General features: G+C 43.2%; 1 protein-coding gene across 1 annotated transcript in view; it reads left to right on the top strand.

Annotated features, from left to right (window-relative positions):
- Positions 1-27,196, top strand: part of ME3 (malic enzyme 3) — a 279,475-nt gene that overhangs the window by 52,325 nt on the left and 199,954 nt on the right. The gene's annotated exons all lie outside the window — the stretch shown is intronic.

Here is a 27,196-nt window from a genome sequence, read left to right as displayed (position 1 = left end):
TCAAAGAGAAAGTGATGCTCTCTGATGCATCTTGAGGAAAGAGCCCAGGATTTGGGTCATATGCCGTTTCCTGGGAAGTTGAAGAGTTAGGTAGAGTTGGGTAAGGCCTTACCCAAATAAATGAAATGGATTTGTCACAGGGAAGCAGGGCTCTGAAACTATAAGAAGGGAAAAGGGATGCTGGGTAAACAAAAACCACAGTGGTCCACCGTGTACAATTATGTACAACTCATGTACAATTACTGAGGAAATTACTCTAGAAATATTCAAGGCAGCGGAATATCAAATAACACCAAAAATGAGGAAAGAATAAGCAAAAAGAAATAATTCATCTATTAAAACTTTATAGCAGTTAATTCTAAGTAGTTTTTGGTAAAATATAATTGGGAGCTGATCCTTGATACAGAGAGACATCCATAAGGAAAAAGTTATTTGTAGCCTTGAAATAAATTGTAATTTATTTCAAGAAATTTTAAGCTATTTTTGGATGGAGAGCTAATGAAATGGGGAAATAAAAAGCATATTCCAGGTTCCATTTTAGTTAGAGTAGGGGGAATAAGAGTAGGGAAGCTAAAGCATATAAACACTCTACTTTTGGTTGGGACAATAGTATATATTTTTATCAATAAAGTAATATAGGTTTAATATGACTAAAAATAGAAAGGTAGCCATTATCAGAAAAAAACATAGTGAAGCTCCCATATTAAATAACAGAGAAAAGAGGAAAGTTTTAAAACTTAAACTAGCAGAAAGAAGAAAATAAAGAAGTGGCAGCAAAATGTAGTAAATAGCATGTGTAAAATATAATGGAAAAAATAAAACTAAACATATAAATTATAATAATAAATTTAATAAATGAAATTATCCCATCAAATGACAAAGGGTCACAAATGGGGAGAAAAGTTAAAATCTGTCCATCCAGCTGTTTATAAGAAACCAAAGAAAACAAAAATGCCCTCAAAGTGATTTTTAAAATAGTTAGCTAATATGGCATGGGAACTAACCAATCAGAACAGATATTTGTTATAAGCAATTGATAATTGAGCATCTGTGAATACCAACTTCCTATTAGCCCTGTCAGAGAAACACTGAAAAATGTACAAGACATAAAAAACTAAACAACAACAAGGAGACAAAATTAATACTAAATAAAGTGGAATTCAGAGTAAAATATTCAATAAGACAGAAAAGGATGTTTTGAATGGTAAAAGGAATATATCTCTGCTACAAATTCTTATGTGCCAAACAAAATAAGAGTGAACTGCATAAGATAAAAACTTTCATAATTGGAAGAATTTGATAAAACCACAATTAAAACCATGTTTGGGTTCTTTTCAATATGGAACTATTTGATTACTATGAATAGTCTATGAACATGCAAGTAAATATATTTGTGGACATATGTTTTTATTTATCATGGATAAATACAGAGTGGGATCGCTTGGTCATATAGTAAGCATATGTTTAACTTTATAAGAAACTGTCCAACTGTTTCCCACAGTGGTTGTACATTTTGTATTTCCACCAGCAATGTATGAACTCCTTTGTTCCTCTTCTTCACCAACACTTTGTATTGTCAGTGGTTTTTATTTTAGCCATTCTAGTGAGTGTAGTAATAACATGAGGTTTTTATAAAGATTAAGATAATATCCTAAAGCATTTAATCCTGTATCTGGCATAAGCACTCAATAAATATTAACTATTAAAAGTATCATGTAGGGGACTTCCCTGGTGGCACAGTGGTTAAGAATCCGCCTGCCAATGCAGGGGACATGGGTTCGAGCCCTGGTCTGGGAAGATCCCACATGCCACAGAGCAACTAAGCCCGTGAGCCACGACTACTGAGCCTGTATGCCACAACTACTGAAGCCCGCACACCTAGAGCCTGTGCTCCACAACAAGAGAAGCCACCACAATGAGAAGCCGGCACACTGCAATAAAGAGTAGCCCCCGCTCACTGCAACTAGAGAAAGCCCACATGCAGCAACGAAGACCCAATGCAGCCAAAAATAAATAAATACATTAATTAATTAATTAATTTTTAAAAAGTATCATGTAGCAGAAAAGGGATTAATAGGCATACAATAAAAATAACTATAAATTATTAAGAAAAGGATCAGAAAACTATGAATCAATGAAACAAATAGTTTACAGAAAAGGAATTATAACTAGACAATAGAAATATAAAAGATTCTCACCCTCACTGTTGGTCAGGAAAGTAAAAATTAACACAATAATGAAGTATTATTGTTTCCCATTTGATTAACAAAAATAGTGAAACTGATAGCATCAGTGTTTTGTGAGTGTGCAAAAAAGGACATATTTGTATACCAGTGATGAGAATATAAATTGCTATAACTGAGGAGATTAATTGGGCAGCATCTATTAAAATTTTTAATGTAGATATATTTTAGACTGGCATTTCCACTTCTAGAGTTTTTGTCATTCAATGATAAAAGCATGAGAATATGATAATGCAGTTTATAATATAAATAATGAAAAATCTCCTAGTCACTCATTAATGGTATAGAATGGAGTAATAAATTATATCCAACCTTACTAGGGACTACTGTGCAACTATGAAAGGAAAAATATAGGTCTATATATGTTGTCTGGGGAATTTTATATGATATATAGTTAAGCAAGTCACAGAGCAATATTTATGGTGTGATCCCATTAACAGGAATGACCTGCATGGACTACAAACTCAGATATGCAAAAAATATATAATTGTCTTTATTTTTCTGTGACTGAGCTTTAGTTCTATCTTAAGTCTCTATTCTACCTGATGAGACGATGAAAACTGAATTACACTGAATGTAGGGTTTCTACCCCTCTCCTCTTCTTTTTTTTTCCCTGTGGGTTTAAGGAGATCCATGCCTTAAAGTATGTGATTGGGGCAGGCACAGGACAATGGTCCTTGGTCATTATCTGCTACTGTGTCCTTCCCTCTAGACTACCAGGTCCCTTGGGTCTGCCAGCAACTAGTGCCACCTCCACACTGATTGCAGCACAAGGGAAAACATTCTGCTGCTCTCAGAGGAACATGGAGGGGCATACAGACTCTGTGCATGTGCCACAGTCCTGTGCTACATTGCTTTCCCTTTGAGGCATTTACTCATTCCAAAGCAGTGAGATGTGAAAAGATATGAGCAGAAAACAAGCAGAAAGCAGCAGCTGAGCAGAGCCTTTACAGTCTTAGGGAGACAGCATTCAAAAATTAACGTTTAAGTTTATCATGTGCTATAGACTGAATGTTTGTATCCCCCCCAAATTCGTATGTTGATACCCTAATCCCCTATGTGATGGTGTTTGGAGCTGGTGCTTTGGGGCAGTAATTAGGACATGAAGGTGGAGGTTTCGTGATGGGATCAGTGCCCTTATAAGAAGAGACATGAGAGAGTTTGCTCTCTCTCTCTGCCATGAGAGGTTTCAATGAGAAGATGGCCATCTGTAAACCAGGAAGAGGGCCTTCACCCTTCTGGCACCCTGACCTTGGACTTCCAGCCTCCAGAACTGTGAGAAACAAATGTTTGTTGTTTAAGCCACCCAGTCTATGGTATATTTGTTACAGCAGCCCGAACTGACCAAGACACCAAAGCATGCAGCATTTGAGAGGCCAAGAACCTCTCAGGAAGGAAAGTGCAGAGAAGTGAGTCCTTGAGGCATTTGCCAAGTCCTGAGTGGTCCCAAGCAGAAAGCGGTTGATAGGAGGCTGAGAAGCCTAGATGAGCTTGCCCTAGTGGCTGACTACTTGAAAGACAAAAATTAAAGTTCAAGGCCCTCTAAGGAAGAGGGACACAAACAGATACTCCAGATCTTCAGTTGGGGCTCCAAAGGGCTATACTCTAGACACAGGGGTGAACTAGAAACAGCACAGCTCTTTATAAAAGATGAAATTAGGAATTTGTTGTTTTTCTTTCTTTTAGACCCTTAGCCCAAGAATTTGTATGTTTTCTGTTGTGGTCAAAATTCACCTTGAAAGCATTTTTCTAAGTCTGTTATTTAGACTGTATAGACAAGAACCATATTCGTTTGATTCTCTTTTCATTTCTGTTGTAATGACTTTACCCTGTGGATAACCAGTGTCAAAGGCGAGTTTGAACAGAAGAAGGGCACCGGGTTTAAAGAAGAAAAATTGATTGCACAAAAATATAAATTTTTATATAAAAATATAAATCTCAATATAAATTATATTGAGACAATAAAACCTACTATGCAAAGCTGTTGGTAGACTAGAGATAATGAATATGACTTGCCTAGCACACAGTAGGGCTGCAATACGTTAGACCCTTATAATTTCTTCTTCAAAGGTTATTTCTATGAGACTAAAGTTAAGAAGTGTTCCTTCCAAGCTCAGCCGAGTGTGTGTTTGGATACACAGGACACTATAATTGACTCTAAGCTTTTCCCTTTAACAGTTCCTATTTGACATTTTGGCTAGTCAGCTATGATCAATGTTTTTCTGGAACCAGAACCTTTGAAGTTACAGCAATGTTGAATACAACTGAAATTTGGTAAAAGAATCAGAGAGGCTTAGAATAAGAGTTCCTCATTCTCACTTTAGCCTCCCTGGAACCTTAGGGCTTTTAGACAGTAAGCTGAAGTTTTAAGAGCTATTTTCAGAATTAAATAAAGCTTTGCAGAAAGAGCAAGCTTGCCACACCTGTTAAAATAAAAGGTCAAGTTTCTTCAGGCTGCAATATTACCACCCCTGCATTAATGCTGCTTAGCTCATGCTCACCAGTAGCTTTGATCGCTTGTTGATGACATCATTGGAATTTCTAGCATGCAATCAATCGGTGGGTGACATGTCTTTACAGCCACATATTTGGTGATTTCGGTAGTCCAACGGAACACATCCAGTACAGGCTTGACCTTGGACACAAGTATAGTGCAACAGCTGGAGTTAGGCCACTAACTGCTGAGTTAACTTTTCCCTCATTATTATAATTAGTGCCACAACCATGACAGTGACTCATGTGATTATGCAATTCGTAATACTAAATTGAAATGACACTATTGACAGTTACACAATAACTGCCGAAGCAAAAAGCACTGATTGAATAGATGGATTTTTTCTTAATAAATATTGTTTACTTGGGAGATGCACCTTTTCAAAAGGTGGCATTCATAGAAGGGAGAAGGGAGGTCTTTGGGGATCAAGATTTGGGAAATCACTCGCTTAAAGTGCAGACTGTGACCTTGAGTGGTGGGAGTTCAGAGAGGAAAGATGTACTAAGCAAGGCTTGGAGACTTATGGACCAGGCCTTTCAAAATATCTGTGATTTAGACATTGATGAGTAAAAAGTGTTCCAGGAGGAGGGAACTGCTTGAATAAAAGCAAGAAGGCCCTTCAAAGCGCAAGGTGAGAGAGAGAGCGCTTCTAGAGCAATCCAGAGCCGTAATCTCAGTCAGCCAGTAAGAGAGGCCAGCATCAATGCATCCCTGATATTCCTGCCTCAGAGGAGGAACTCCACAACATTTTCCAGTATACACTGTTCTGACGAATCTAAACTGCTAATTATGAATGCCAAAGCAAGTAAAAGAGTATATCTGTTTCCTATTCTGCATCTTATGCCTATGTGTATGACAGCTACTATCAATACTTTGGGCTGTTAATAATGTAAGCTATACCTACAACAAAACCAATGAAAAGAAACAAAAATAATAGCTTGTTTATATATCATTTCTTTTTCTACATCACACACATTTGTTAGCTTTTAAACACTCTGTCACCAAAGCACTGATGTGTATATTTGCTCCAAGAAATAAAACAAGCTGTACTCCCACTGTGATTGATAAACTGGGGTTAAATATATCCAGTGTTAAGATTTGGTTTTAGTCCTAAACTTTAGTTTCTTCCTAAGCTTTTATAATATTCTAAAAGCCACGTAACTGTTTTAATCTTGTAAAGAGGACACCGTTTCCTATGATTTTTAAGCACAGAAAACACGCACTGCATTGCATTGTGGCAACCAAGGAAGTTGAGTCACTTTATGCTCATCTTTCCTGTTTTACTGATTTGGGCATTTGGGTGGTTTTGGCTTGTTGGGACTCGCCACATACTGGCCCTAAGAGTCAGACAGGATCATGAGCAAATCTGCTTCAGGCTCCCCAAGGAACCGAGACTGTCTGGAAAAGGCTCTGCGGGACAGGATCCCAGGCACTGTCAGGACGTCCAGGGCAGAGGCAACCGGGAATTTTCATATGTCTGTGTGATGTTTCACTACTGACAAAAATGAGTCAAGATGACCCACGCTTGGCACGGGTTATTGCATGAAATCGCAGTGAGTCATATGCCTAGGAAAGCTTATTCCAAGTCATTATTTCCTATACTGAATAATCCATTTTATTGCCCTGGTATCATGATCTAGTATTAATTAATGAAACCCAAGTTAGGTAATAGCATCCACTTTCTTCCTAATTATTAATAAATTAAAACCCGCTAGGGTGACATCTCTATACAATAGAGACCCAGACAGGGTAGTTACAGAACTCCGGCTTTCTAGTTCAGATGTGTCATCTAATTAGGGAGCATTCTTTGTTTTGGCTAAAATTCTCTATCAGAGTGATGGTATTTGGTCCATGAGCTACATGCTAGATGCCTGTGCTGCAGAGTTGCTTCATCTCTGAACTCTGTCTTACCCGCTTCTCTTGTCAGCTCTTTCTCTTACTAAATTCTGTCTGCCCTCCAACCTCTTTCCCATCCTCAACTTCAACTATCACTTAAGGTAGAGACAAGGAGACTAGGTTGATTATACCAAAACTCAGACAATAGTGGTAACTGGACAACTGATATTTCCAGTTAACTCAGGATTAAATGGATCCTTGTGGGTTTTCACATTTTATTGAAATGAATTCTACCACCTTTTTTGTTTTTGCCTTAACATTTTTGAAAGTCATTAAACTGAACATGAATTCTAACTTTGCAGACCAGTAACTACTGAGGTAGAAGTAGGAGGATATTGGGCAGAATGTGATTGAGTCCAGGCTTACCATGTAATTTTTTCCTTACTGCCCTTGATATTTTCTTATTTTGTTGGTGTTTCTCTTTCTCTAAGAAGTCCAGGACTGCAAAAATAACTAAATGAAAGCTTCTGAGTGTTGACCTTATAGCTGACTGAATACTAGAACAGTGGTCTCCACTGGCTTACCACAGAGCTCTACCCTGTCCCAAAGTTCCTGTTAATGCAATCCCAGAACGCCAGTTTGCCAATGTGTGCACGATGCAAAACGATGAGTGAAACCTAACACATGAGTAACAAAGTCAACATCACAAAGATTGCAACGAGCTGAAAACAGCTGAACTAAATAAAATTACAGTTAAAAGCCATGAAAGGACAGAGAGGTATTTAGGTTAGAAATTTTCTGTAATCTCAAAAAAACCAATTGTTCGAATAGACAATTGCCTTTTTAGCTGTTCATTTGACCTTGAGGTTTCCATTAATAACAACTCAGTCTAGCCAGCATTGTGGCAGAGCTCTTACAAATTTCAAGTGATATGAGGCTACATTATTAGAATTTTGATGGATGGGGTAGGTACTTTCCTGATCAGTCCGTATCTGGAGTTGGTGGTCAGGTAGGTGGGTAAGAAATCTGCTAATAAGAGAACCGCTTGTTCTCATTCTTCCTGTTTCAGTGATTGATGTTTAGTACAATGTTATAGTTTGGGTTTCCATGGGTATTTGTCCCAAACAAATAGTCTCTTCTTAATATGATGGTTACTGAGAACATATATTAGCACACTCCACCTCTAAATTTTACTTTTCTTATTTAAAAAAAAACTCAGAGACCTTATAGTAGAAAAGCATAAACTATTTTTAATTAATTTTTATTGGAGTATAGTTGCTTAACAGTGCTGTGCTAGCCCCTGTCGTGCAGCAAAGTGAACCAGCCACGTGTATATATCCACTCCCTTCCAGATTTCCCTCCCATCTGGGTCACCACAGAGCACTGAGTAGAGTTCCCTGTGCTATACAGTAGGTTCTCATTAGTCATCTATTTTATACATAGTTGTGTATATATTGTCAATCCCAATCTCCCAATTCATCCCACCTCCCCTTCCCCCCTTCGTAACCATAAATTTGTTCTCTACATCTGTGACTCTATTTTTGCTTTGCTAAAAAGTTCATCTTTACCATTTTTCTAGATTCCACATATAAGTGATATTTTATGATATTTGTTTTTCTGACTTAACTTCACTCCGTATGACAATCTTTAGGTCCATCCATGCCTCTGCAAATGGCACTGTTTTGTTCCTTTGTATAGATGAGTAATATTCCATTGCATATATGTACCACATCTTTTTTATCCATTCCTCTGTCAATGGACATTTGAGTTAGAAAAGCATAAACTATTAACTAATATTAGTGTAACCACTTTATTGAATATGCTGATTTCAATGAAGTACAACAGGAAACGCCCATTTTATCCCTTCCCATCAGGGCCTTTGGTTCTATTTGGTCAGGTCTCCTTTTCATGACCCTTGAGAAAGTCTCAAACAGATCTCAAAACTTCAAAGTTACCTTGAAGTAATGAAAGTTTAGTAAGGTACAATTTAAAATTTCAACCTCATGTTCACTTCAGAGATTCTTCTCCCAGCTTGGGCCTGTTTCACATGCAGTGGGAAATCTCTGGAGAAGAAAAAGGCATATCTAGTCTATTCTTCCCTCCTCTTCCCCCTCCCCTTGAAATTTCTGGTCTCTACCTGGTTGGAGGAGGAAAGGGGGACAAGGAATGTAGTGAGTTGAATTGTTACCTCAAAGATGACATGTCCATGTCCTGATCCCCAGATCCTGTGATTATGAACTTATTTGGAAAAGGGATCTTTGCAGATATAATTAAGTTAAGGATCTTAAGATGAGATTATCCTGGGTTATCCAAGTGGGTTCTAAATCCAATGACATGTCCTTAACAGAAACACAGAGAGAGAAGAGGAAGAGGCAGTGTGACCATAAAGTCAGATAAGAGTGATGTAGCCACAAGCCAAGGAACACCTGGGGCCATCTGAAGCTGGCAGGGTCAAGGAATGGATTGTCCCCTTAGAACCTTTGGAGGGACCCCAGCCCTGCTGACACCTTGATTTCAGACTTCTGGCCTCCGGAATTGTGAGAGAACACACTTCTATTGTTTTAAGCCGCCAAGTTTATAGTAATGTATTATGGCAGCCCTATGAAACTAATACAAGGAGCGAAAGCCTTTATATTGAGTGTATTCTCTGTAGTTCTCTCATGGTTGCTGAAGCCCTCTGTGTGGCAAGTGTCCCAAAGCTGGCTGTGTCATTAGACACAAGAGCAAGTTTTCTTGGATGCCCTTATGGGAACCTGACTTAGGTGATGAGCTCCCTGGCTGACCTCCCACGACTTTCTGCCCAGTTCCTGACCAGGGTGGTAGACCTTACAGCCTCTTACAGCTACAGTCCCCTCCCTTGAACAGGTCACCCTCAGGGGTGTTATACCCTCAAATGACTCAGGCCCAGCTACTTTTTGTTGTATCTCTTTGGCCTTCAAGAATCTCTACTCATCCTGGTCAGTGTGAAGAGTGGAGATCACCGCACCATGCAACTGGTCTCTCTCCTGTCCCACCATCACTGACTGCTTTGGTCAGCCTCTGGCTACAGAATTTCCCACCTCCCGGGGCCACAGCTCAGGCTCTCTCATGAGCCACCAAGAAGGGCTGCTCAGTAAGCCTCTAGCCAGAGACTGAGGTGTTAGCCCGCCCTCTTAGAGCAGCACTCATCTCCAGGTGTGGTCCCCTGGGAGGCTTCTTTCTTTGTCTACCAACAACAAGAAAGGAGCCCTGGGCTCTCATCTTCTGCCAACGGGGGTGATGGCTGGAGGATCCTTCTGGGTCCTCAGAGCACTCCTGGAGGCCATGTCTAATGGTTCCTTGGTTTCTTTACAGAATGAGGGGTACTACCTATTGCCCTTAGGTTGGGGCTTTAGCTGAAATCCTGACATAATAAGAAAAATCCCATTCAATATCCTGTTGTACAATGTATAGGACAGTAAGCAAGATTTAAGAAATGTAAACATATTGTTCCAATTTGATATCTTCTCTACTAATTCTCATCTATTATCAATCAATTATTATTCTATCCAGGATTTTCATTTTTTTGGCTTGGTTAGAGCTAGTTGGAACTTGTGATTAGATCAAACATCCCTGACTTAGCGTCTGTTAATTGCCATGAATTTTCTCTGTGATAGCGCCAGTGCTCAGCGTGTGGAGTATGTATCAATCCAGTCTCTCACTTTCTTCTTATAAAGGAGAAATTTTCTTTCTGAAACATGAGGCTTTGATAAAAGCTGAAAAATAAGGCTGCTGAATGTGATCATTCTTTTTCATCATAAGGAATGGTCTTCTTCCTCAAAGGAGAGGGTTTTCTCCGTTTCATTAGAAATCCCTCTGCATGGATGCTAAGTGTCTTCTCACATCCAGAAAGCTCTTCGCAGAGAGCAAAGTTTCTATTCGTGGCACCATCACTGATTTATTATAAAACCTAGATGATCTCTAAGGTCCCTTCCAATGTGAGAATTATGTAATTTCATGTACTCTGTAATTACCAGGAGTTTTAGAAAGCTCGCAGCTCCACTTTGATAATTCTCCTGACTTGTAAAGAAATTCCAATTCCTCCCTTCATTTCTGTCACACATCTTGTTAAAGCAAATATTTTTAAGGACGTGTGGCAGGGCATCTCGACTGGATGAGAGCTTGGATTTGGAGGCAGTTCTGTTGAATTTACACAGCTCCTATTGGAGGCCAGTCCTTTGTATGCTCCAGGCAGACAAATGTCTTAAATGTGACAGGATGCTCGGGACATTTAAATCACTGTCTGGGCACATTGCTGATTTGCATGTGGCCTTGGAGTCTCATGAAGAAAAACTTGAGCCTGATTACAACTGATTGATATACGTGTGTATTAAACCAGGTGGACCCACCAAAGCTTGAATATAGATAGGGAAAATGCCTTTCCTCCAGAAAAACTTGAACAGTTTCCAGGATAGGCTGGCCAGGAGGAAGCAGAGGTTCAGAGTACGTATGAGGTCGTCCTGGAATCCGCTTTGTCCCATCCCCCGCCCCCCCAGGACCATCTGTGCGCTCTGAGAAGGGGAGAGACGTAATGACCAAATCTGTTGAGGTCCAGGGATCTGCACTCTTCCAAGGGAGTGGTAAATCTGAAAGGATCATGTTGAGAGGTGTCCTAGACCTTCATCTCAACCTTCCCCTGCCACCACCAAGAGAGCTAGACTCTAGAAGACTCTCCAGCAGAAGAGAAAAAGTGGGGAACCACAGAAATGCAGAGACAGGTAGAAATAGCAGTTTCAAGCAGTACCAGCCAAGAAAGCAGCTTCAGAAGTTACAGTGGTCAGAGTCACTCGCCAGGGATCTGAGCAGAGTTGCAGCAGCGCTGGGGACTGGAACAGATGGCCACAGCCCAGTGAGCAGAAGGGAAGCAGCAGAGCCACGGGTGTAATTCAGATTATAAAACCTGCCTCTCTGCTGGGCAGAATCCTAGATATGCACAAAGTTGGAGTGAGCTGAGGCCTTGGCATTTGATACGTGGAGGGACATAGATCTAGCAAACTAAAGGCTAGTGGTGCAAGTGACCTTACCTGCACCGTGAGATGGGGGAGCCCAGGGGACATTCAACATCCATTTAAATGGTATCTGAAAAGTTTATACTGTGTGTGTGTGTGTGTGTGTGTGTTTGTGTGTATTTTCTATGATAATTAAAATACAGCTAAAACTCACTGAACATTCAGCCTCTACTCTGGGTATTACCCACCTTGGAGATATACCAATATTTCACACTGATTCTTTGAAAGCTGGATCTTTGAAAATTTAGTCAAGTGCAATTTAACCAGTGTTTAGTTAGCAATTATGATACACCCAGAACTGTTCTGTGGGAATGCAGAGGAAGCATTGAAATAGCAATAATTACTATTTATTGCAGATTTACCGTGTACCAGGTATTTAATGCTCACAACCATTTTATGCGTTAAATACCGTTACTATCATCCTTGTTTTATAGATAAGAAAATTGAGGTTCAGAAAGATCTAGTAAATCTCCCAAGATCACACAGCTAGCGAGCATCCAAACGCAGACATATCTGCCTCCAAAGAGAAAGCTCTCAGCTACTATACAAAGAAGTTGAAATTTATATTGGCAAAAATCTGAGACAACAGCCTGAAATGGTGACCATGGTTTCTATCCCTTATTTTACTGTGCAAATTAAAGTGTTAAATAACATGTTGATGGAGCTCAAATCTCAAAACCTGCTTTGAAACAGCAGGGTCAAGCCTGCAAAAACATAAAACGAAGTGGAGCTAATTCTGGTGCCTGAAAAGCAAAAAGGTGTCTCTCCCGTCCATATCACCTGGATGCTGCTGGATCAGTCTCCACTTGTACCCTTTGTAAACCAGTCTTTTAGATTTGAAACCAAGCCCCAAATTCAAGCTGAGGAGAACTGAATCCGCCTGTTCTGAGAAGCGCATTTTCCTGATAATGAGTGGCCTGCAGGGAATAATTGGTATGACCTGGAGGGAGAAACACTGACCTTTTGGTCAGAATCCACATTTGGTTTCACAGCCCAGTGAATGCTTGCTCTGTGGGCTGCCTGATGACACAGATAACATCCAGAGCAATAATAAACCATACAAGTTGAAGCTCTAACCTGTGAATCCACAAAGGAAACAAAGTACATCTCTTCGGGGAAAGGCTCAGTGAATTGGGCAGGGGGATTTAAGGCTGAATAAGAGGTGAGGGGAGGGGTCTAGTGGCTACAACTTGTGAGAAGGGAAAACAAAAGCCAACTGAAGCGATAAGGAGCTGAAGAGAACCTTATCACTGTTCACTAGGAATTGACTAGGCTTGTCAATCTCACTAATTATATACATAAAGAAAATCTACTTGAAAAACACTGAAAGCAAAAATAACCCAGACTCTAGTGAGATCCTTGATTCCTCCAGAAAGCTGACGATTTTTGTCCCACTGAGAAATAAGACTGTCAACAGGGAAAACCATCCCCCCCCCCCCCCCCCGCCATTATGGAAGTATGTCCGGACTGTTGCAAAGTCAACGAGGAAGCAGGAGGCTATGCTCATTACAGTTTAACAAGCTCAGAGCCGAAGATGGGAAGGAGCTGAGCTGGTGAATCAGGGGTCAGCGGGTGCAGGGGATGCTGAATGGGCCAGATGGGCGAATCACACCGTGGACAAAGAGCCCGCCCCTCACCCCGCTGAGCCACCGCCCTGACCTCCGAACAAACACCCAGGGCACAAATTTGTTCCCCTTTATCATCTGCTTAGCCTAGCAGCTGCTGCCATGAATTTCTGTTTCCGTATCTTGCCTTTTTCAAGCAGTTGCCTTTTTGTCTAACTTTTTTTTTAACATCTTTATTGGAGTATAATTGCTTTACAATGGTGTGTTAGTTTCTGCTTTATAACAAAGTGAATCAGCTATACATATACATATATTCCCATATCTCCTCCCTCTTGCATCTTTGTCTAACTTTTGTGTGAGGTCAAGGGACTGGGAGCAGAAGGGAAGGATGGCCTGGTGGCTGTCAGAGGACTGAGTGATTGAATAGAGTGTTTCAAGAGGGGCAGAAAATAGATTTTTAAAAACAACCTCTGGGAAACCCAGAGGCCTAGAGAATACACAAGAAGTGCTGGTTATTCGTTCTCTCCCTGGTCACCCTGATCAAGAACATTTTCCTTTTGGCATTCTTGCTGCGGGGCGGAAGCGGGGGCATGTATGAAATGGATTATAAATTGTTTGTGCCTAAACCAGCCATGAAAATAAAGACTGGCCTGTAGGTCAGGCCAGGAAGGGAAGTGAGCCTGTTCAGGATTAGTGCAAAACTAGATGAGAATCAGGCAATGCAAAACTAAATGAGAAAAAAACTGCAGTATGTTATATCCTTCTATCTGGAAGCAATTATGTTTGGTACAACAATTGCTTGAACAGAAGGCTGAATGAGTTTATAAATAATGATTTCAAAGTGTTTTGTGATAACAGTATGCAGCTGTGACTGGATCTGACAGCCACCTCTATTAGAAATGTGGTTAGTTCAAAGATACTCTTCTCTTGTTAAAATTAGCTATCACAAAATTATGGCACTGCAACAGAGGACTAGAGAAGTAGAATGCAATGCAATAGAAAAATAAGAAACATCTTTTCTTCTGCTACCCAACAAAATTACTCTTTCATTTCTCCTTGTGACTTTTTCAGAATGTCAGAGGACTGTTTATTCCCACTTAAGGGACAGGGAGAGGGTGGCAGGGAGGTGGAGAGAGGGATCAGAAGAGAAGGAGAATCAGTTACCCTGGAAACAGCTCCGAAGGAGGGAGTCAGAGGGATCAGATGCAGAGGCTCTGTGGTCCCTCTATGCCACGTTGTCCTTCCCTATTCAGGTGTAGCAAATTCAGTTCCATGGGCATTTATTGTACCCTTGTGCTAGTTGTCATGTAGGATGCAACGGTGAGAGTAACGATGAGGATGATGATTGGAGGTCAGATTATCACTGTCCCTTTAGTGTTTGCCCGCACCAGGCCAGGCTAAGCATTTCCCAAATGTAAGCCCTTCGTGTCCCGGTCACCACCATGGCCTCTGGAATATGGGTTTAAATCCTGTCCCACTTCAGTGAGTTATTTGACCTCTCCAGGTCTTATGTCCTTATCTGTAAAATGGAGCTAATAATTGTACCAGTCAAGAAAACTGTAGTAGGTGTAGCTCAACAGAAAGAATTTAATAGAAAGCACTGGTTTCACAGGTGTTAGAGGGCTGAATGAGAGGGAAGGGCAACCACAGAGAGTAACTGTAGGAAGCAGCTCCCATTTCTAAGGCTGGAGAAAAGGGAAGAGGCTGGGACCATCAGAAGCTGGACACATGGAGAAAGTGACCTACTGCTGAGTTTTCAGCAGCCTCGTGAGGCTGGTTCTAGAGCGTGGAAGAGGCTGGGACCAATGGTTGATGGTGGGTGAAAGGCTGTGGCTGGAGGGGATACTGAAAGGAAATAATGGCAAGCAAACAGAAAGGAGGACATCTCCCCTCTCCAGCCTCAGTCTCCCCCTACTGCCCTCTATTGACAGGAATTAATAGAAAACCCGCTGCTCCCAAAGAACTGGTTTGCAGAGTACCAACTCCAGCCATAAGCCAGCGTGTAGAAAGGCAGATCCGGAGCCGAGGTAGATAGCTTACAACCAGCTCAGTATTTCATAGACACACAAAAAGAGTCTCACTCATATTATTAACCATTAACTATTAAGTGAGTTAATGTTTATAAACTCCTAGAACCGCGCCTGGCATGTGGTAAGTGCATTACAATGAGCTTTAAAAAAAACAGATGACTACGTTGCTCCACCAAAAACCAATGTGGGAACTAATATTAGACCAGTTTTTAATCCAGGAAAATGATATGGTTTAAAGAGGTCACATAAAATGCCCAAGGTCACACAAGCTGGTCACTGGTGAACTCAGGACCATCTGAATGAAAAGCTGTTGCTTTGACTTCTGTGAGCCTCCTGTGAGGCTCAGAGAAAAAGGGCACATAAATAAATCACTTCCCAGTGAGACGGACTATAAAAGTGCAAGAGGAGACGCATACAGATAAAGTTTGGGGAGCACGTGGGAGAGAGGCGAGCCGCTGCAGGTTGAGGAATCTGAGAAGACTTGCCGGAGGATGTGGTGTTTGACTGAAGCTGAAGGGCAGGGCTTCAACTGGCAGGTGTTGGGAGCAGAAGAAACTGCTTGAGCAAAGACCCAGAATGCAGGGCATGTATGCGGAGTGGCGAGTATGAGGACCGGGGGGAAGTAAATGTTCCTCACGGTCCGCTTTCTGTGTAAACAACAGAGTTGAAGTGTCTCCAGCTATTCCTAGCAGCGATGTGAATTAAAGAGCTCGCCACATTCATAACACGTTGCGTAGAATATTATACATTTGTGAAGCAATGGGATTAGCTGGAAAATAATTATTTTAATGCACCTCCATTTTTAAAAACGCATAGGGAGGCTCATTAAAATCTCCTTACAAGAGACCAGTGGTCTTGTTTCAAGGCAGTCAAACGAGCTAAAACCCTAATTTGAAGCTGCTTTCCTGCCCTTTTACCGATGTACCAAATTTGTACTAAATGCAAGGGGAATATGGGAACTCTGACCAGGGAGGATGGGAATGGGATTCCTTTCCTGCCACCCCAGGAAGCAGCATTACAACCATAGCAGAAGTCAGTAGATGAGATGTGAAGGCAGAGAGACCAAGACAAATGATGGAGACCCATCAGGTCTTTCTAGTGCTGGACCAGACCACAGGGCTGGCTTGCTAAGGAAGTCAGAGTAGCATGGAGCTGAAGAAGTTCTGAAATAGTTCCGTGGCTCTGAACCTGGCCTCTGTAATCCTGTGTTGAGGTCTAAAAGTAAGGAATGTGCCAGGGAAAGCAGAGATGGAAACCACGCATGCCAATAATAATAGTTAACCGTTTCTGAGCCTCCACTCCATGCCAAGCACTTTCATATAAAATGAGTATTATATCCAGACTGGTCGTTACTAGTCCCCAGGAATCATTCTCCCCTTCCTCCTTTTAGTAGTAGACTCCCCTGCTGAGCTTTAGCAGAGGGGATATATGCCTTTCCTGCTAGAGAAAATACTTCCAGGCTTCCTTGTAGCTGCTGTGACTGTGTGACAGGTTTCACCAGCAGAACGTGAGTAGGTGTAATGTGTGCCATTTCCGCATCATTTCCCTAAAGGAGTGCCCTCCACTTCCTCTTTTCCCTTTCCACTGGCTGGGATGCTGCTGTGGTGGTATTCGTGCTTCCGTGGAGAGGAGACCAACACCCTGGAGAAAGAACCTGGGTCTGTAGAACAGAGCAGCCCTCTCCTCTTGTCACTGCCTTCCGCTGCCCCACCTGGTGAACCTGCCTTTAGAACCTTTCCTTAACTTGGCCAAAGATCAAACACATGCGAAAGAAAAACAATATTGTTAGATTTACATCTGGGTTAAGAGAATATAGGCCACAGGTGAGAGAATCTTAGACGTAAGCTGTACGCGCTCTAGTGAATAGATTGTATAAAAATTATATTGGCTTATTTGGGAACCTTTGATTACATCCTGGCTTCTAGTTAAGTTTCAAATGACTGAGGTTACCTATTAAATGTGCTCCAGGTGAGACAACGGTCATTGTGTTGAGGAAAGGCAGACTATTCAAAAGTTCTGGACGATTTGTTATGTGTCAGGTACCAAAGATGGAAGCACACACACACACACACACACAGTCTACCCTCAAGATGTTTGTCGACTGGTGGGAAGTTTGGCAGATATAAAAACAGTGTTGAGAGGAAAAGTATCAGTTAATACTCTTGGCTGTAAGCAACCAAAAATCTGACTCAAACTGGTTTAAGAAAAGAAAGATCATTAATGTGTTTATATAAGAGTACAGTCCAAGAGTAAACCCGACTTCAGGCATTTAAACCCTACTGAACTGGAATCTTTGTGGCAGGGGCCTGGAAATCTGTATCTTGGTCCCCATCCCATCCCCCCACCAGGTAATTTCAATTCTGTTTTGGAAAGTAATGTTTTATATAGATAATTGAGCTGCGTATTGGAGATTGGACTGGAAAGGGGAGAGAGTGAAGGAGGAGATGATTGTTTCTGAGGGAGAGGAGAGAATCCTGAATCCAGGCAGGGGCAGCCCCGAGTGCCACAATACCTGCTTTGTACTTAGAACAAAGCCAGAGTGCACATTCTGAAGGCTGCTTGTGTTAGACCTGCGCGGTCTCCTAGGAGTTTCGACTCGCCCAGGAAACAACAAGAGTCGGAAGTCGATGCAAAACGCAAGAGGTTTATTGAAGGCCGGTGCACCGGGGTTCCTTGGTCCTCACGCAGGAGGTCGAAGAAGGAACCCTTTTGGGCGCGAATATGTCAGTTTTATAGGTTCCCACTTCCCCGTATGTAAATTATAGATTTGGTTGTGTTCTCCTGCTGATTGGTCCCGGCTTAGGCTCGGACCAGAGAGGGAACTTGTCCCCAGCTGCCTGATTGGTCTTTGACAGACACCTTTTTTACATTTTGTTATCTCCCTCCTTCTCCCCAGCTGCCTGATTGGTCTTTGACAGACACCTTTTTTACATTTTGTTATCTCCCTCCTTCTCGGAAGGGGGCCGGACATCCTGGAAATTCACCCATTGTCTAAGAAGCCCCTATTGTCTGGAGAGTTCTTAATCATTAGCTGGAACAATGTCCCTCGAGTCCCACATTCCCCCCTTTTTCTTGTGACTATTGATTCCAATCATGGAATCTCAACCTTCTGTTCGTAAACTTTGGTACTGTTGTCTTAACATTAGAACTTGTATAGTACTGATACGTTCTCTAATAAATGCTATCAAGCGATTTAGAACACATGGTCCAAAAATTAAAATCAACAATAAAACAATAAGAGGTCCCAACAGAGTAGAGATTAAGGTGGTAAACCAGGGGGACTTATCAAACCATGATTGAAACCATCCTTTTTCGTTCTCTCTCTCCCTTTGCCTTTTATCTAAGCGTTCCCTTAGTTTATCCATGGTTTTGGTAATGGTTCCTGAATGATCAATATAAAAGCAACATTTTTTTTAGAGCGGCGCATAATCCCCCTTCCTTAAGAAACAGCAAATCTAGGCTGCAACACCATTTCTGAAAGTGAGGTGAGTGATTCCTTTAGTTGAGTTATGGAACTTTCTAATGCTCGAAGGTCGATGTCTACAGCCTGTCTTAAACTTGCATAATACTGGGGTTGTTGTATGAGGGCTGTGGTTCCTGTTCCTATCCCGGCAGATATTCCTAGTCCTAGAAGGACAGCCAATGTGAGGGTTACAGGTTCTCTTTTGTTTTTTGTTTTTCCTACATATTTATCTAAAAAGGATGAGTCTGAATGGTAGATAAGTCTAGGGACTAATTGCACTAACACACAAAAGTCAGCTGAAGTATTAAGAACCTCTAAAGAGACACAAGGGGTGAGCCCCGTGTTACATGTCCACCATCCATCTTGAGGAGGTACAAGATATCCTGAGCCTGAAGGGAGGCTAAAATCATGACAAAGGTGTCTATGGGACTGGGGAGGTGTTCCTATACAAGTACCATTTCCAAAAACCGAGGACAGGGTTAATTTACTGTTCCCTTCTTGCTTCCATCGACATTGGTCTGAGGAGGTAGAATTAGTATAGTTGGAGCTATATCCTATAGCATCATAATAAGGGGGAGGGGCAGTATAGCAAAGTCAACATGATTTTGTAGCCTCTGGGTTTGTAGCATTGAGAACCGTAAAGGCTGCCTGCACCAAAGAAAGCATCCTATCCTGAGGAGTCCCAGGCTTAACTGTGGGTTCTTTGGATCCAGAGGTTTCATTAGTCTCATTCTTTGTTGACGTAGTTGAAGGGGCCGGGGAAAGCAAAGGGGGGCCAAGTATGGGATTTGGGCCTATTGATATAGGAGCAGGAGTCTCAATCTTTAGCTTAAGGGTCATTAATATTTCTAAATCATATACTCTCATGTAAAATCTAACGCCCCAAGAATGACCATTTATCCATTTTTTAATCTCTTTTTCCGGGATTACTAAAGGAAATTTTAAGGGGATGACACCATCCTGAACATTTACTCCGGTGTCTGGTATCCTCATTATGAGAATAATTAGCCGTTACAGTAATAAAATCCCAAGTTGAGGTGGGTTTCCAATTAGTATCCCCGGTAGTTTCACATCCCTAGCTTTTGCAATAAAAGTTTTCAGTTCCACCACATTTATAATTCAGAGATCAAGGGCGGTGGAACCCGGGGCATACGTAGAAAGTGAGGATACCAAGCATCATTCTTTTGCCTGCATTTTTGCAACCCGGCCCAAACCAATCAGTTTCCGAAACTTTGGAAGGGGCAGTGTTCATATCATGAGAATCTTCTGTATCCCAATAAGGTGCTCCTATAGCCAATTTACAAACATCAGGAAAAAGATCTGGCCACCAGGTCCAGGGGGGTGCAGTATGACTAATGGACCAGGTTACATCTCCAGTCTGAGAAATTACCTGCCAAGTTAAACGTTGGGGGAGGTGAGGGCTAAAATCACTTACAGTCAGTAAAGGCAGTAAAACCAAAATTATAAGTCTTAGGTTCGTAGAAGCTTGAGTTTGAGCGGGTTGTCGGTTCTTTGGGCCCGCCATCCTGATGATGCCTCGCTGGTGCAGCCTTCACATGTGAAGCATGGATCCAGGCAGCGATGCCGTCCACTTTTATGGCCGTTGGGGTGGTGAGGAGGACGTTGTATGGTCCTTTTCATCGAGGTTCCAACGTCTGGGTTCGATGCCGACGGACGTATACGGAGTCTCCGACTTGGAAAGGATGAGTTTCTCCCGGTGTTCCCGGTTGGTAGGCCTTGGCGAGTTGGGACCATATTTCTTTCTGGACCAATTGGAGTCCCAGTAGCCTAGCATATAAGTCAGTGTTATTTTGACAATCAGGTTTTATTTCTTTTCCTAAAGTGAGGAGGGGAGGCGGGGCACCATATAATATTTCAAAAGGAGTAAGATGGTATCGGGAAGGTGTATTTCTAACCCGGAATAGGGCCAAAGGAAGGAGCACCGTCCAATCGGTACCGCCAGTCTCCAAGGACAATTTAGTTAGGGTCTCTTTTAGAGTCCTATTCATTCTTTCTACCTGACCTAAACTTTGGGGTCTATAGGCACAATGTAATTTTCAATCAGTCCCCAAATATCTGGCCACATCCTGACTTACCTGGGCGACGAAGGCTGGACCATTATCAGACCCTATTACCTTTGATGCTCCAAATCGAGGAAAAATTTCTTCTAAAATCTTCTTGGCTACTACAGCAGCTGTTTCTTTCTTTGTTGGGAAAGCCTCTATCCATCCTGAAAAAGTGTCTACAAAAACTAAAAGGTATTTATTACCGTACCTTCCAGGACGCACTTCGGTAAAGTCCACTTCCCAGTAAGTTCCTGGGCGGTCCCCCCGAGTCTCTTTCCAGTTTCAAGTTTCCCTTTGTGCGCATTTACCTGTTGACATGGGACGCATTCCTGCACAATTTGTTCAGCTAATTTTGTCATTCCAGGGGTTTCGTACCCGGCTTTTTGTAACAAGGCTACCATCTTTTTAGTCCCCCAATGTGTCCATCTGTGCATCTGTTGTAACATGGATTCTGCTTGCTGAGGGGACAAAGTTCCTTTTGTTGTGGCCGGGATGATTTCTTCATCGCGGCCTGGTTTTTCAGGAACTTTATCTGACAGTCCTAAAATGACTTCTCCCGATGCTATTTCTCGGGCCACTTGGTCAGCCATATTATTTCCCCTAATTATTGGGGTATTTCCTTTTTGATGTCCAGGGCAGTGGATGATACTGACTTTAGTAGGAAGCATGAGTGCAGTCAACAAAGCCACGATTTCGTCTTTGTTTTTAATTTCTTTGCCACCTGAAGTTAGTAGCCCTCTCTGTTGGTAAATGGCACCGTGGATATGAGCGGTAGCAAATGCATATCTACTGTCTGTGTAGATGTTTACTTTTTTATTCTCGGCCATCTGTAATGCCCTCGTCAGGGCAATTAATTCAGCTCGTTGGGCTGAGGTCCCTTGTGGTAGCGCCGCTGCCCATATGACTTGTTTTCCGTCTACCACGGCTGCCCCAGTTCGACGCTTACCTTCCTCCAGGAAACTGCTCCCATCCGTGAACCAGGTGAAATCAGCATCAGGGAGGGGCAGGTCCATCAGATCTGGCCTACTGCCGTGTGCTGCGGCTAGTACTTCCTGACAATCATGTATGATGGTGGAGCCTTCCAAGTCAGGATCAGGTAGCAAGGTGGCTGGATTGAGTCCTGTGGCTGGAGCAAACTTGATGCGATCTGAGTTTAGCAACAGGGTTTGGTAATGGGTCATCCTGGCATTAGTTAGCCACCTATCCGGTGGTTGACGGACTACATTTTCCAGGGCATGAGGAGCTGTTATCGTTAGATTTTGTCCTAAAGTTAGTTTGTCAGCATCTTTGACTAGAACGGCCACTGCAGCGATTATCTTTAAACAGGTGGGCCATCCTGATGCCACAGGGTCCAATTTTTTTGACAAATAAGCAACTGGGCGATTCCAGGGACCCAATTTCTGAGTCAATACTCCTTTTGCAATGCCCTTATTTTCGGCCACATATAAATGAAAAGGTTTGGTTACATCTGGCAGTCCTAGGGCTGGAGCTGAAAGTAAAGCTCGTTTGATTTGGTCAAAAGCCCGTTGTTCCTTATCGCCCCAAACGAAAGGAGTGCTGTTTTTGGTTAGGGGGTACAATGGGGCTGCCAGCTCAGCAAACCCTGGAATACATAGTCTACAGAATCCGGCCGTCCCCAAAAATTCTCTAACCTGCTTGGCGTTTTTGGGAGCCGGAATTTGGGCCACCGTATCCTTTCTGCTCTCCGTGAGCCATCTTTGCCCCCCTTTTAATAGATACCCCAGGTAACTGACCTGTTGTTGGCATATTTGTGCTTTCTTGGCTGAGGCTCTATATCCCAGGGTTCCAAGTTCCGTTAACAGTTTTTCAGTACCCTTGATAGAATCTTCTTGGGTCTCAGCAGCTAATAAAATATCATCAACGTATTGGAGTAATGTTACCTGGGGATTTGATTCTCTATATAATGCCAAATCCTGATGGAGGGCTTCATCAAAGATGGTCGGGGAGTTCTTAAATCCCTGAGGTAGCCGTGTCCATGTCAGCTGACCAGACATTCCCGATGTTGGATCTTTCCATTCGAAGGCAAAGTAGGGTTGGCTCAGGGGAGAGAGTCTTAAACAGAAAAAAGCATCTTTAAGGTCCAAAACAGTATACCACGTATGTTGAGGTGGAAGAGTGCTCAGGAGGTTGTAAGGGTTTGGAACTGTGGGGTGGAGGTCTGCCACCCGTTTGTTTACCTCTCGTAGATCCTGCACCGGCCGATAATCATTTGTTCCTGGTTTCTTTACCGGCAGGAGAGGGGTGTTCCATGCTGATTGACATCTTATTAAGATGCCCAAGTCTAGTAGCCTCTGTATATGGGAACGGATACCGTCTTTGGCTTCTCTACTCATGGGGTATTGACGGACTGTTATTGGGGTGGCAGTTGCCTTGAGTTCCACTAGCACCGGGGGCCGATTTTTGGCCATCCCCATTCCGGCAGTTTCTGCCCAGGCTTGAGGGAACCGAGTTACCCAATCAGTAACATTAACTCGTGAGGATGAAGGCTGCTCGTATAATTTATATTCATCTTCTAATTTCATAGTCAATATTTGAAGTAACCTTCTCTTATTATCAGTTATGGTGGGACCTTCTGGCTGAAAGTGGATTTGAGCCCCTACTTTGGAGAGTAAATCTCTTCCCAGCAAAGGATAGGGGCATTCCGGAATAATCAAAAATGAATGGGTTACTCGTCCAATCCCAAGATCTACTGTCCTTCGTGTGGTCCATGAATATTGTTTATTCCCAGTGGCTCCTTGTACCCATGACCTTTTAGCTGAGATAGGACCTTTTGAGTGGAGAAGGACGGAGTGCTGGGCTCCGGTATCTACCAAAAATTGAACAGGTTCCCCCTCCACTTTAAGAGTTACCCGGGGCTCGGGGAGAGGGTTCGAGCCCTGACTTTCCTAGTCTTCTTCTTTCAATGTTAAGATTTTGTTTTTGGTTGGCCTTCCTCCATTCTTTTTCTTAGGGCATTCTCTCGCCCAATGTCCTTTTTCTTTACAGTAGGCACATTGGTCCTTGTCTAATGGCCGCCTTCTGTCTGCCGTTCGCCCTTCCTGCCTATTTCTATCCCCTATATTTCTTCCTCCAACCACAGTGGCCAGTATCTTACTTAAATTCCTCTCCTGTCTCTTATCCCGTCTTATTTCACGGGCTTCCTGCTCTTTCTGCTTTCTTTCTTCCTTCTCTTCCTCTGTTTCTCTTTTGTTATATACTTTATCTGCCTCTTTTACTAACTCCTGAAGCGAAAATCCCTGCAAGCCATCTAGCCTCTGTAATTTCTTCTTAATATCAGGGGCCGCTTGATCTATGAAAGCCATTGCTATAGTAGCCCTATGTCCCTCCGAAGTTGGATCATAAGGGGTAAAGCGTCTAAAGGCTTCCATTAAACGTTCCAGGAACACAGTTGGCGATTCCTGGGGCCCCTGAGTTACTTCCCTTACCTTAGCCAAATTAGTGGGCCATCTGGCCGCTCCATGGAGACCCGCCACCAGAGCCTGGCGATACATTTTCAGGTGCTCCCTACCTTCCGGGGCATTGAAATCCCAGTTTGGCCTGACGAGTGGGAAACCAGCATCAATCTCGTTAGGCAGCTGGGTAGGTTGCCCATTGGCGCCTAATACATTTTTTCTGGCTTCTAAAAGAACCCCTTGCCTCTCCTCAGTCGTTAGGAGAGTCTGGAGCAGCTGCTGACAATCATCCCATGTGGGCTGGTGGGAGAAAACAAGAGATTCTATTAAAGCGGTAAGGGCCTGTGGATTTTCGGAAAAAGTTGGGTTATGCATTTTCCAATTATAAAGATCTGCAGAGGAAAAGGGCCAATATTGGAGAGGTCTATTCCCTTGGCCATCGGGGGGGCCATATTCTCTAAGAGGTAGGGCAGTGGAGTCCAGGGAGATAGCCCTCCGGCTCCTAGTGCCCACTGAGGGACCCCTTTCTTCTTCCATCATGGATGGTTCCCTTGGTGCCGAGGGCAGTGGAGCTGGGGGTCCTCTAGGTGGTAGGGGATTCGGGGCCGGAGGATAAGGGGGTGGGGAATCCAAAAGAAGCAAATCGGACTGCGGGTCAGGATAAATCGCCTTTGGTAGATCCGGGGCGTCGGGTAGCTTCTCCGTGTTGGGGTTTTTCTTTAAGGCTAATATCTCCGACGCTGCTGATGTATGCGCGGACGTACCTGTTGAGGAAACAAAGGGCCGGACCCACGGAGGTGGGGAGAGAATTAAATCTTCCCAGACCAAGACATATGGTACTTGGTCTGGATGTCCGTGGGGATCTATATTAAATATCTTAGACTTCAGCAGCTTAATCTTGTCTAATAAAAAGGATCCTTCGGGGGGCCATCCTATCTGAAATGTTGGCCATTCAGAGGCACACAAAGTCTGCCACTTTCCTTTCTTTACCTCTACCGAAAAATTATGGGCTCTGGCCCGAACTTTGGTCCAATAACTTAGGGTAAGGGAAAGAGGAGTCGTCATAGTTTGTCCCATTGTCCTCCATCAGAGAAGAAGAATAGACCACAATACAGAAACAGTTAAAACTCCACGAAACACATATACGTATGGGCCACAGCGAGCTCGCTTCAAAACCGAAACTTCTTCAGATGGCAGTTATCACCAAGGGAACTGCCGAAACCGAGTGAAGGGGAGACAGAGTTTGCCTCTCCTTCCAGATGAGCCACCAGGGCGTCCCCTAGGGCTCATGGACGCCGGCTATTAGCACGTCTGCCTAGCCAGAGGTCCGATACAGATTCCATAATAAGCCGATTCTTACGGCTTTCCTCCGATAATGGCCCACAAAGAACAAGGGACAAACAGACAATCAAGCTCGAGCTTACCTGGTACCTCCAACTCCCGATGTTCTTGTGGTCCGGGGCGAGTGGAATCCCGGACGAGCCCCCAAATGTTAGACCTGCGCGGTCTCCTAGGAGTTTCGACTCGCCCAGGAAACAACAAGAGTCGGAAGTCGATGCAAAACGCAAGAGGTTTATTGAAGGCCGGTGCACCGGGGTTCCTTGGTCCTCACGCAGGAGGTCGAAGAAGGAACCCTTTTGGGCGCGAATATGTCAGTTTTATAGGTTCCCACTTCCCCGTATGTAAATTATAGATTTGGTTGTGTTCTCCTGCTGATTGGTCCCGGCTTAGGCTCGGACCAGAGAGGGAACTTGTCCCCAGCTGCCTGATTGGTCTTTGACAGACACCTTTTTTACATTTTGTTATCTCCCTCCTTCTCCCCAGCTGCCTGATTGGTCTTTGACAGACACCTTTTTTTACATTTTGTTATCTCCCTCCTTCTCCCCAGCTGCCTGATTGGTCTTTGACAGACACCTTTTTTACATTTTGTTATCTCCCTCCTTCTCGGAAGGGGGCCGGACATCCTGGAAATTCACCCATTGTCTAAGAAGCCCCTATTGTCTGGAGAGTTCTTAATCATTAGCTGGAACAATGTCCCTCGAGTCCCACACTTGCATGGGAGGTTTGAAGGGGAATGAGTAGAGGACCATGTCCTTTGTCCAGCAGTCTGAGGGTTCACAATCCTTATGAAAGTGGCTGCCACTTCCGTTCCTTCACCCAACTACTATTTATTGTGCAACTATGTACCAGGCACCGAGCTAGAAGTGAGGATACAGGTTTATAGGCAAAGAGCCTTTCCTCATGAAGCTTACATTCCAGGGGAAGACAGACAATAAACAATTAGAAAAACGAGCTAACTACTGGCTGTGTTAAGTTTTAAGAATGGAAAAAAATCCTTCACTTCTTAGTCCCTAGTGGAGGCTGACATTGGATGGAGTGGAGGAGAGGCCTTCGAGTTGACAACTTAGTGGAGACTTGAGAGCATGAGCATTCCAGACAGAGGCAATAGCAAGTGCAAAGGCCCTGAGGTGAGAGGGAATTGGATGGGGTGGAAACACAGGAAGGAGCAAGTGTGGCCAGAGCTCAGTGAGAGGGAGACTGGAGTGGGATGAGGCTGAAGAAGCTGGCAGCAGCCAGACTACAGGATAACCTGTGGGCACCAGAAAGAGTCAGGATTTTATTCCACACACAATGACATGTTCGTGTTAAAAGGAATTTCCTGGCTACTGTGTGGAAAAAGGGTAAAATTAAATTCAGGGCTAGATGGACGCCAAGGTTCTTGCCTGGTCCCAACAATTTATGGCAGGCTCCGTGGGGTCCCCAGGAGCCTGCTTAGTAACTGGGGACCCTATATCAGCGATGTCTGATAGAACTTTCTGCCAAGATGGAAATGTTCCATTCTTGGGCTATCCAGTCCCAGAGCTACTATGTGCAAGTGGCTCTTGAGCACGTGATATGTGGCTAGTGTGACTGAGGAACTAGAATTTAAATACTATTCCATTCAAAGTAATTTGTTTAAAGGTATGGAGCCACGTGTGGCTAATGGCTGTTGTACTCGGCAGCACAACGCAACTCAACACAGCCCTGGGTGCCTGAGGGTTTCTACTCGTTATCCAGAA

The sequence above is a fragment of the Globicephala melas genome, chromosome 8 (assembly GCF_963455315.2).
Source record: "Globicephala melas chromosome 8, mGloMel1.2, whole genome shotgun sequence".
NCBI classification, from domain to species: Eukaryota; Metazoa; Chordata; class Mammalia; order Artiodactyla; family Delphinidae; genus Globicephala; species Globicephala melas.
Note: the sequence above shows the minus strand (reverse complement) of the source record. Positions and strands in the feature narration are given on the sequence as shown.